Below are 12,082 nucleotides of genomic sequence, written 5' to 3'. Positions count from 1 at the left end.
TCTGTGCGGGATTCATGCGCATGCACCGAGTATCCCAGACTGGGACCTCAGGAAGGCCAGATGAGCTGCATGGCTGAGAGGGGACTTGAACCGGGATCTCCTGAGCCCCAGTCCAATGCTCTAACCACTACACCACACCGGTTCTCATTTTACACTTGTCCTTGTAACGGGGAGTTAAGTGTGCATTGCCTGGGTGAGGGCTGCATTATGGATTTGGGGTGGGCAGTGGATGTGATTTTGATTCGGGCCAATAAGCAGAAACAGTCCTTCTAGCTGAGAGAGAAGCCCGGGAGTTTAGGCAGACACCTCCTTTTTCCTCAAAGAGCTTCTGTCAAGTGATCAATGCACAGCTTTAGTTTTCCCCAGTATCAAAGCCGCTCCACAGTTCTAATCATTTTGATGATATCAGTGGGCTTGCCTTTAACACCTAGGAATCCTGACAGCACAGCACCTCCTACAGCCTGGGGTGGCGAATCTTCTGCTTCAGTACGGGCGCGGGGGGGGGGGGTGTCACCTTTTTGCTGACTGAAATATGACAATCCTCCATCTCCCCCTGCCCCTCAACACAGCAGCTGCTCTCTGCAGAGTCTGCCTTTTTCTGAGGTGATTAAACATTAACTCCTCCTGAGGGGAATTCTGCACTGCTGTAGCATGTTAAGGCACATCTGTCCAAGCTGCTGAGCCACACGGAATTTGGGAGAATGGGGGCAGGGTGCCTTTTCCACCCATCATCTGGGAGGGTGTCTAAACCTATCAAACCTGCTGGGTGGTTGTGGGATATAATGCTAGGGTTATTGTGGGACCTCAGCATCAGTAATCCTATCCAGAGGAAGCCCTGCTACTGTGACGAAAGGTGAGGCAGTTGTCTCAAGTGTGCAAGTCCCACTGAGAGTGGCACAGGAGTGGAGGACAACTTCCCAATAGATTGGCAGGAGGAGATGCCTTTTTCCCCTTTTCTGCTACAGGCACCAAAATGGCCCTGATCCTACCATCCTACTTGAGGCTCCTTTTGGAGCAATCCCTTGGACAAATGTGACACTGCCTTGACTGTGGATGGATCAATAGCTGATGGGCACCCTCAAATGTCATTAACCCAATGCCAAGATTTGATAGCCATTTGACATATTACTTGAAGGACCACCTTTACCTATATCCGCCTGCCCATACTTTAAGATCAGAAAGAGAGGCCCTTCTCATTTGCCCACCCATGAGAGCAGTTAGGTGGGTGACCACACATGAGAGGGCGTTCTCTGCAGTGGCCCCACATCGGAGGTCCACCATGCTCCGTCATTTCAAGCTTTTAAGAAGGCCTTGAAAACTTATTATTTTACCATGGCCTTATCTTGATATGACTGCTGTTTTTGCTGCTGTTGTTGATCTTATTGTTGGCTTTTATTGCTATTTTATTGTGTTTATGTTTTTATCACTTTTAATATTTTAACTGTTTTATGTATTTTATTGCTGTGAGCTGCCTTGCGAGGGCTTCTGCCCTGAAAGGTGGCCAATAAATCTGTAAATAAATAAACAAACAAACGTGCCTTTAAATAAATAAATAAATAAATAAATAAATGTGCCTTCCGAGGTACAGGAATGTACTTTAAGTGGCAAAATAGCCTCCACATAAGAGAACGCTCCTCAAGAAACATTTGTGTTCTGTTATCAGGAGGCTCATATATATACAGTGGTGGAAGTGAACAGGTATGGTCAGGTATGAGAGAACAAAACACCTTAAACTATAACCATCAAGGATTGAGCAGGAAATTTTAGTCTGTGCAGTCAGGATTCTGTCAAAGGTGATATGAGTACTGTTTAATTTTGGAAGGAAGGAGGGAGGGAGGGAGGGAAGGAAGGAAGGCAGAAAGGCAGAAAGGAAGGAAGGAAGGAATTTTGTGGCATTTCTATACTGCCTTTCTGAAGCCAACCAAGGCAGTTTACAAAACATTCAGAAGATAAAAACAATAAGCAAATAAAAACACAGTAGAGCACTAGAACAGCCTTAAAAACTGTAATGAAAACCAAAGGATTTTTATTACAAGATGCAATTGCTCAGTGGTGAGGGAAAAGGCACCTGGTATATGCTCAGAGACATATACCATTTTCATTTATTATCGAAAACTCTTATGTTTCTTGAAAGAAGTGGTATGGCAAAAAATGGGAGGGGGCTGTGCTAAATGGTGTGGTTAAAGGAGGAGCAGGGAGCATGATCTACAAGATGAATGAAAGTCAAACTGAACCTAAAAGAGGTCCCCCCCCCATTTCATCATTGCAAGGCTGCTGTTGTGCAATTAGAATCCAGACAGAGGTACTGTAGACCAAATGCAAATACCTCTTAGCTTAGCTTAGACCAAATGCAAACAGCTTAGACCAAATGCAACTACCTCTGCAATTATGCCCCATGTGTTACAAATAGGTGAAACACATCTTGAAAGTTACTTCACTGCACAATGAAGTGAATAAGGTTTAAGGAACCATCTTGAGCTGAGGTCATCAGCCAATGGCCCATCTTGCTTCGGCTAACTGTTCTCACAAGGGACAGAGTGCTGCTGAAGAATAATGTTTGGGGAGGGAGTTCAAAGGAAGTGCTCTGCTGCGCAATGCCAGAGCTCCATAGAGATCCTGAGCAGGCTGTGAGAAAAGTCAAAACAGTATTTGTTTGTGCAGAGGTGGCATTCTCTTATGTGGAGGAATTTCAGGAGGGGGATTCAGTGTTGGCACAGAGGTACACAACATTTGCTGAGGCACCTACTGTGCCCACAGACACAATAATCTTTTCTGAAAAAGCAACAGGATCCAGTTTCAGGTGACCAATATATTGCAGTAGCTAAAGCTTCTGCTTCATTGTGATTGTTCTCTGGATAAATATGGGCAAACCTAGCAGTCTCTTGCTGAACCACTCTACCCGTTTGACATTGCAGACAAGAGGTGGCAAAAATCTGGACTGGTATTTTTTAATGCCCTCCTACGTTAAAAAAAATCATCCTCCCTGCATGTATTAAAATAGCTCATCACACAGAGGCTTAGTGTAGCCCTCTAATTAATACACTAGTTTACAAGACGTGGAGATTTACTCTGAAGTGATACAGTCCAGAATTCTACCACTTCAGTCTATCACCTCTTTCTGTATAAGGAGCCTGAACAAAGCATGCAGCAGAATGAGACAGGAGGGAGACTGTAAAATAGACTTAAGTTCTTCAGCCTGCAGCTGGGGATGCTATTATTGTTAATACCCACGCACATTTAAAAAAAAACTCACTGAAAGTGGAAAACTAGCATGTGGGGAGAAGACTAGGCTAGAACCATTCTCCCTCATGTGCTAGCTTTTTGCTTGAATTTTTGTTTTTACATTGGTATAACTCAAAATAGAATCTCTTGACTGAAATATAAAGTGACACAGTTGATTCTATCATCTCAGGATTCTACCACCTCGTTCTCCTGCGCGTGTAGACCATGGCTCTCAGACTAACCTAACTCCACAGAATCTCTCTTGACCTTTGAGACTCTAGGACTAAATCCAAGAAACTCATCAAAGATCTCTAAGCAGGTCACTAACTCTGGCATTTTGCACCTGTCCCTGCCCCATCACTGTCTCACCTGTCTAGTGCAGATTACCAGATCTCATTTCTGCACCATGCATGGTAGTGGCTTGAAATACTGTCGGCTCTCAAGTTCAGCAGCATCAGTGATGGCTCACCCACGTATGTTCCCCAAGCCCCTCTCCCCAGTTTGCACTGTACTTCTCCCCTCCTATCCTTTGTGCTGGGAACCACAACTCAAGTCAACCCCTCTGTTCAACGGGAGAAGGATGCCCAGCTCCCTGGAAGGACAAAGCTTTAATTCATGCCAAACATTGCGTGGATACATTTAAACAACAACCCGGTGATAAATTCCAGGGGGATAGCCATGTTGGCCTGAAGCAGTGGAGAGTCTGGTGGCAACCTTAAAGAAGAGTAACACATTTGTTTTGGTCTAAGTTTGCATGACAAAGTGGACCCTGCCCCATGAAAGCTCAAAATAAATGTGTTCGTCTTCCAAGATGTTACCAGACTCTTTGCTGCTTTTGCAATAGCAGGGAGGGGCCATAGCTCAGTGTGATAAAGCACATGCTTTGCATGCAGAAGGTCCCAGGTTCGATCCCCGGCTTCTCCAGGTAAGGTGAGGGAAGATTCCTGCCTGAATCCCTGGAGAGCCATGGCTGCCAGTCAGCGTCAACAATCCTGGGCTAGATGGACCAGTGATCTGACTCAGTATAAGGCAGCTTCCTGTGTTCCTATGGAGGTCATTCCAGATTAATTAGCATAGAATCCAAACATGTAATTTGTGCATGTGAAGCAGAAGTCTTCTGTTGTTGTCTTATAACCCAGCATATCTGCCTAAAGCTTGATATGATAGTGATGATTCTCCAACACTTTCAACAGTGTTTAGGGGCACAATCCTATGCATGTTTAGACAGAAAAAAGCCCTACGACTCCAAGCATTCCCATGCCACCTAAACACGCACAGGATAGTGCGTTAAGCTGTAAAAATGAAGTGCCCAGTTCAAGGCTGCCTGGAAGTTTCACACCTTTATCCCCAATTCCAGGTATGTTGTGGTGGCTGTAAGATTGCCGTTTTCCCCTGTCTCCATAACAGGAGAAACTTCATCTGATGAATTTGTCTGCTCAGTGATGTGCTCAAGAACTTAAGAATTTGCACAGTGATGGTGCAGGTTTTCAGTGGCCTACATACTGCATACTGTCTCTGAACATGGAGATCAGGTTCCATATAATCTTCATGGCCAGTAGCCACTGACAGACTTAAACTTTCCAGAATTTCTCTAATCCCCATTTAAAGCCATCTAAGGGCCAAACTAGTTTGCTGTTGTCCAGTTGATATTTTCTTTAAGTCTGAGCTGGGGGTCTGATCTGGATTGGAACCATGGCGGGGGGGGGGGAAGGGTCCTTTAATCCTTTGCCCCACCCCCATGGCCCATTCTCCCACTGGGTTGTGTCCAATGTTAGCCCTACTTAGAGAAGGCCCATTGAAATGAATGGAACTAACACTATATACAATCCATAGCAGGCAAAGGGAACTTTTCTCCCATTGCAAATATAACAGGTGGGAGATGATTCCAAGGGAAAGGGTTCATACACACATTGCCACGTTCCCAATTTGCCTGAGCCCCCTGCCCCCTCCTGGACATTTATTAGAGAAACATCAACCCCGCAAGGGCAAACTACTGGACAAACATCACGTCTAGCCCGGCTCTAATTAGGCTGGTGGTCATCATTCTGACCACATCTTGTGGCACAGGTACCCTCATGAAAAGAAACAAGCAGCAAATTCAACCAGCGGTGGCTTAATGTAGTGGTTATTATTCAGTGGTGATGGAGGGCACTCTGCACGTTCTCAAGGGCACTCTTCCCATGACCTAGAAGAGGTTCTCCGGGCCAAAATCCAGATTGGAGCATTCCACTCTCTCTCCCCGGGCCATGGCACGGAACTCTAGCGTTCTGGCGCTTTCCCAGCCTTGTTATGTTCCACTTCCAACCCTCTCACGTAGACCTCCGCCGTCTTCCTCCCAGCGTCGGAAATAGAACCTGGGCCTGGGCCTGGCGGTCACCCACCCCCGCAGGAGAGAAAGACGGGGGGGAGGAGATAGTCCGCCTGTCCGTCGTTCAATCCCACCCTCACGCCTCACCTTTCCCTCTGCCTGACTCATGCGAAATCGTCCCCTCCAGCCAAGATCAACGAGCGGGGAGGAGAAAAGAGCCGCTGCCGCGAGCTGTGCAATTGAGTCTAACTGGCTCGCGCGCCGCTGGAGCCTCCCGCGGCTCCGCCCCTGCGTCGAGTCTCCAGCAGCGGGGAAGGTCCCGGCTCCTGGGGAACGGGCACAAGCAAAGCCCACCCCCCAAGCCGGCGGATCAGCCGACCCCGCCCTGGAAAGTCCCTGTCTGTCACAGGACTGGGCAGGGCGGCGTTCCCTTCGCGCCAGCTCCGCTGGAAGGAGCAGGGCTGAGCCGTGCACGAGGTCGGGGCCCGGGGGGCGGAGCAGCAGTGGCCGGGGCGCGGCGGGCATCCAGCGGACGGGGAATTTGCAGTGCCGAGTGCCTGCGGTGACGCTGCCGCGAGACTGCTAGGCTCGGGGGTGGGGTAACAAACATCCACCCGCTGGTGGCGGCGAAACCTTTGCAGTGCAACGCAGTCTGCAATCTGCTCACCTCTTCTTACTTCGCGGGGTGGCTTGCTTGCGCGAGGCCTCTAAAATGGCTTGTTCTGCAGTCCCTCGTCTGAGGTGCACCTGCTGTCTGTACCACCCTGCATTCGGGATTGTGTATGGCCTGCCTGGGGGAACTGGTGGTGGGTCGGTGGCCGGAGCGGGAAGGGAGGAGGACGAGGTCGCCTTTGGCTCCCAGTGGCTGATTGCATGTGTCCCTTCCGGCACTGCGTGCACAGCCTCCCAAATGCAAAACTGGCCTCGGCGCAGCGGCTCTTCCCTGTGCAATTATGCACGCTTGGAGCCACTTGCGACGTATCCGACGTTTATAAACTCGGTGCTCCGGAATAAATGCGTAAAGCAGCGTGAGCGCATCAAGGGAAGCTGCGCATAAGCAACGCAGTCCGTCTGCTCAGCGTTGTCAGTGCACGCTCCTTGCAATTGCAGGGGAAGCCGAGCGTGCATGCTCTCTGCAAGGCAGTCGGCCGACCCGATCTTACGCGGGGTTAGACACGCCGGCGCTGCATAAGACCGTGCTGCTACGGTACCGGCTGTCAGAACCAAACCGTCTTTTTGGCACCTGCTTGCTCCGTGGTGGTGGTGGTTCAGTCGTTAAGTCGTGTCCGACTCTTCGTGACCCCATTGAACACAGCACGCCAGGCCTTCCTGTCCTCCGCTCTCTCCCGGAGTGTGCTCAAGTCCATATTAATTGCATCGGTGATGCTATCTAGCCGTCTCATCCTCTGCCGTCCCCTGCTCCTTTTGCCTTCAATCTTTCCCAGCATCAGGGTCTTTTCCAGGGAGTTTTCTCTTCGCATTAGGTGGCCAAAATATTGGAGCTTCAGCTTCAGTATCTGTCCTTCCAATGAGCACTCAGGGTTGATTTCCTTTAGGATGGACTGATTTGACCTCCTTGCAGTCCAGGGGACTCATAAGAGTCTTCTCCAGCACCACAGTTCAAAAGCATCAATTCTTCGGCACTCAGCCTTCCTTATAGTCCAGCTCTCACAGCCATACGTTACTACTGGGAAAACCATAGCTTTGATTATATGGACCTTTGTCAGCAAGGTGATATCTCTGCTTCTTACTATGCTGTCTAGGTTGGCCATAGCTTTCCTCCCAAGGAGCAAGCGTCTTTTAATTTCATGGCTACAGTCACCGTCTGCGGTGATCTTGGAGCCCAAGAAAATAAAATCTGTCACTGCTTCCATTTCTGACCCTTCTATATGCCAGGAAGTGATGGGGCCAGATGCCATGATCTTCGTTTTTTTAATGTTGAGTTTCAAACCAGCTTTAAAGAAACTCTCCACTTTCACCCTCAACAAGAGGCTGTTTAGATCCTCTTCACTTTCTGCCATTAGGGTGGTATCGTCTGCATATCTGAGGTTGTTGATAATTCTCCCGGCAATCTTAATTCCGACCTGCGATTCATCCAACCCGGCATTTCTCATGATGTACTCTGCATATACGTTAAATAAGCAGGGTGACAATATGCAGCCTTGTCGTACTCCTTCCCCAATTTTGAACCAATCGGTTGTTCCATGTCTGGTTCTTACTGTTGCTTCTTGACCCTCGTACAGGTTTCTCAGGAGACAGGTAAGGTGGTCAGGTACTCCCATCTCTTTAAGAATTTGCCAGAGTTTGTTGTGATCCACATAATCAAAGGCTTTAGCGTAGTCAATGAAGCAGAAATAGACGTTTTTCTGGAATTCTCTTGCTTTCTCCATGATCCAGCGAATGTTGGCGATTTGATCTCTAGTTCCTCTGCCTCTTCGAAACCCAGCTTGTACTTCCGGTAGTTCTCGGTTCACATGCTGCTGAAGCCTAGCTTGTAGGATTTTGAGCATCACCTTGCTGGCATGTGAAATGAGCGCAATTGTACGGTAGTTTGAACACTCTTTGGCGTTGCCCTTCTTTGGAATTGGAATGTAAACTGACCTTTTCCAGTCTTGTGGCCACTGTTGAGTGTTCCAAATGTGTTGGCATATTGAGTGCAGCACTTTAACAGCATCATCTTTTAGGATTTTAAATAGCTCAGCTGGAAGACTGTCATCTCCGCTAGCTTTGTTGTTAGTAATGCTTCCTAAGGCCCACTTGACTTCACTCTCTAGGATGTTGGGCTCAAGTTCAGTGACCGCACTATCATGGCTATCAGGGACATTCAGATCTTTTCTGTATAGTTCTTCTGTGTATTCTTTCCACCTCTTCTTAATCTCATCTGCTTCTGTTAAGTCCTTGCCTTCTTTGTCCTTTATCATGCCCGTCTTTGCACAAAATGTTCCCTTGATATCTCTGATTTTCTTGAAGAGATCTCTAGTCTTTCCCATTCTATTGTTTTCCTCGATTTCTTTGCATTGTTCATTTAAGAAGGCCTTCTTGTCTCTCCTTGCTATTCTCTGGAACTCTGCATTCAGTTGGATATATCTTCCCCTTTCTCCTTTGCTTTTCGCTTCCCTTCTTTCCTCAGCTACTTGTAAAGCCTCATCAGACAGCCACTTTGCTTTCTTGTGTTTCTTTTTCTTTGGGATGTGTTTAGTTGCTGCCTCCTGAACAATGTTACAGACCACCGTCCATAGTTCCTCAGGCACTCTGTCTATCACGTCTAATCCCTTAAATCTATTCCTCACCTCCACTGTATATTCATAAGGGATATGATTTAGGTCATACCTGAATGGTTTAGTGGTTTTCCCTACGTTCTTCAATTTAAGCCGAAAGTTTGCAACAAGAAGCTCATGATCTGAGCCACAGTCAGCTAGGGATGGCGGAGAATTCTGCCACAGATTCCAGTGAGGCTGGATTCTAAAAAATCCGTGGTGGAATGGCCTCCTGCCCCCCACCCCCCCCCCGCGGAATTCCCCCGGGACGGTGCTTACCTGGGGCGGATTCGGCGGCGGCGGCTGGTCTCCTGGCCAGCTGCGGCAGGGCTGCTGCTGCTGCCATTGCCATCCTCACACCGTGATAGGCTACGTAAGAATTTACGTAGCCTATCACGGCTAACATAAAAAACAACAACAACACGCAGCATACGCAAATGGCGGTGGCTACGGCGGCCGCCATTTGCGTGGCCTATTTTTCGCCGACTTAACTTACGTCAATATTTACGTAAGATAAAACGGCGGGGAAAAAGGGGAACGCAAATAGCGTAGTGGACGCTATTTGCGTTCCCCTTTTTTTTCGCCGTTTTATCTTACGTAAATATTGACAAGAGAAGTCGGCGAAAAATAGGCCACGCAAATGGCGGCCGCCGTAGCTGCCATTTGCGTACGCTGTGTGTTTTGTTTTTTTACATTAGCCGTGATAGGCTATATAAATTCTTATGTAGCCTATCATGGCTGTCTAGCTGGATGCAAATGGCGGCTGCTACAGCAGCCGCCATTTGCGTCCACACCAGGCTGTCCACAGCCGGAAATCCGGCTGCGGACGGCCCTGGCGGGCTGCTCCACGGCCTGGCTGCAGAGCGGAGCCGGCCATCAAGGAATCCGGGGGGGGGGGAGGACCAGATCGCCTCCCCCCCCCCCCCGTCGAGGATTCCGTGAGGAGGGACGGAGCAAAGGCAAGTGAGTTTCGTACATCCCTACAGTCAGCTCCAGGTCTTGTTTTTACTGACCGTATAGAGCTTCTCCATCTTTGGCTGCAAAGTACATAATCAATCTGATTGCGATATTGACCATCTGGTGATGTCCATGTGTAGAGCCGCCTCTTGTGCTGTTGGAAACGAGTGTTTGCTATGATCAGCGTGTTCTCTTGACAAAACTCTGTTAGCCTTTGTCCTGCTTCATTTTGTACACCAAGGCCATGCTTGCCTGTTATCCCGGTGATTTCCTGACTTCCTACTTTAGCATTCCAATCCCCTATGATGAAAAGGACATCTTGTCTTGGTGTTAGTTCTAGAAGGTGTTGTAGGTCTTCCTAGAACCGATCAACCTCAGCTTCTTCGGCCTCAGTGGTTGGGGCATAGACTTGAATTACTGTGATGTTGAATGGTTTGCCTTGGATTCGTACTGAGATCATTCTATCGTTTTTGAGATTGTACCCCAGTACTGCTTTTCCCACCCTTTTGTTGACTATGAGTGCTACTCCATTTCTTCTCAGGGATTCTTGCCCACAGTAGTAGATATAATGGTCACCTGAATTAAATTTGCCTATGCTTGTCCATTTTAGTTTGCTGATTCCCAAGATGTCGATGTTCAATCTTGCCATCTCATGCTTGAGCACCTCCAGCTTACCTTGATTCATTGATCTGACATTCCAGGTTCCTAAACAATATTGTTCTTTACAGCATCGGACTTCCTTTCACCACCAGACACATCCACAGCTGAGTGTCCTTTCGGCTTTGGCCCAGCCGCTCCACGCTTTCTGGCGCTCCTTGGAAATTCCCTCTGCTCTTCCCCAGTAGTATATTGGACACCTTCCGACCTGAGGGGCTCACCTTCCGGCATCATATCTTTTAGCCTTGTGATACGTTCCATGGGGTTTTCTTGGCAAGACTACTGGAGTGGGTTGCCATTTCCTTCTCCAATGGACCACATTTTGTCAGAACTCTCCGCCATGACCTGTCCATCTTGGGTGGCCCTGCATGGCATAGCTTATGGCTTCACTGAGTTACGCAAACCCCTTCGCCTCAACAAGGCAGTGATCCATGAAGGGGGCTCCGTGGTGGACCTTCTAGTAACTTCTACCGACTCCACAGTTAGGCAATACCTTTATTAGGACCAACCCTAATGCCACAAAAGGTTGACCAAGATTTCCAGTTCTCCAGAACTCTTCAAAAAAAGAGTTAAAAGAGAAAAAATAAAAAAGCAGTTTACCGCCTAGCCTGATGAGTTCTGAAGAACTCGAAAGCTTATACAGTCTTTTGTGACATTTTCGTTGGCCCTAGTAAAGGTGTTTCCTAACTGTAAAGTTTGGATTTTTTTTAAAACCATGGCTCAACACGGCTATCTTTTTTGTTTACTTAATTCTCCTACTGATTGGCTGCATCCCAGTTGCAGGACTTTCTGGGTTTCGGTGTCCATGTTGCCAGCTGAGGCAACATGGACACCCTCAACACCCTCAACTGAGGGGGATGCTCAACAGCGCATCCCCCTCCCCACACACACACGCGCCTCCTTTCATCCCATTGCAATGCAGTTGCTTCTTAAGGGGAACAGGGTGGTTGATTCTCCACCTTGCAAGTCTGTACAATGAAACTGGTGTTGCTACTGGGAGAGCAGAGCGGGATATTGTTAAATGCTCGGACCATCACGTTACATTTCCAGGCCGGTCGATTCTGTCTCTCCAACCCATGGGGCAGTTGATAAGAAGGGAGAGGCTGAAGGCAACTTTCTCCCAAGGGACTCCCTGGGTTGCCTTAGTCGCATATCCAGCATTTATGTGGGATACCGTATGGTGTTTTTCTATTCTGGTGCCTCCGTTGAGGTTAGTTAGGACCAGGAAGGATTCTCACGCAAACACAGGCACACCATTTTGGATTCCCGCCCTCTTGCAAGGAATTAGGGTCTCTAGACATAGAACTCCCTTTAACAAGTGCTAGAAGAACACCGGCTAGAGTCCCAACGATTTGGAGCTCTCTGCTGTGCAGCAAGCTTCTTTTGGAGAAATGCACTTGCTCTGTTCTCCGTGGCAACACGGCCGTGGCCCAGTTGGAAGGGGGGCGGTGCATGGTTCTGTCTTGCAGCTACCGGGGGGTGGACTAGATGGCCTTTTGTTCCCTCCTCCTCCGTGATTCTCCAGGATTCCCCACCCCAGCAAGGAAGGAGGGGAAAGCAAAGGGTGACCCTCGCGGGGCTGGGACGCCCGAGGCAGCAGGAATCGCGGAGGAGCCTAGGAAAGGGGGAGTGGAGAAATGAAGTCGAGGACAAGAGTGGAGGAGCGCCGGAGAGGATCGTT

The sequence above is a fragment of the Heloderma suspectum genome, chromosome 2 (assembly GCF_057233095.1).
Source record: "Heloderma suspectum isolate Gila_16-S chromosome 2, 16-S_ref, whole genome shotgun sequence".
Classification (NCBI taxonomy): Eukaryota; Metazoa; Chordata; class Lepidosauria; order Squamata; family Helodermatidae; genus Heloderma; species Heloderma suspectum.
Note: the sequence above shows the minus strand (reverse complement) of the source record.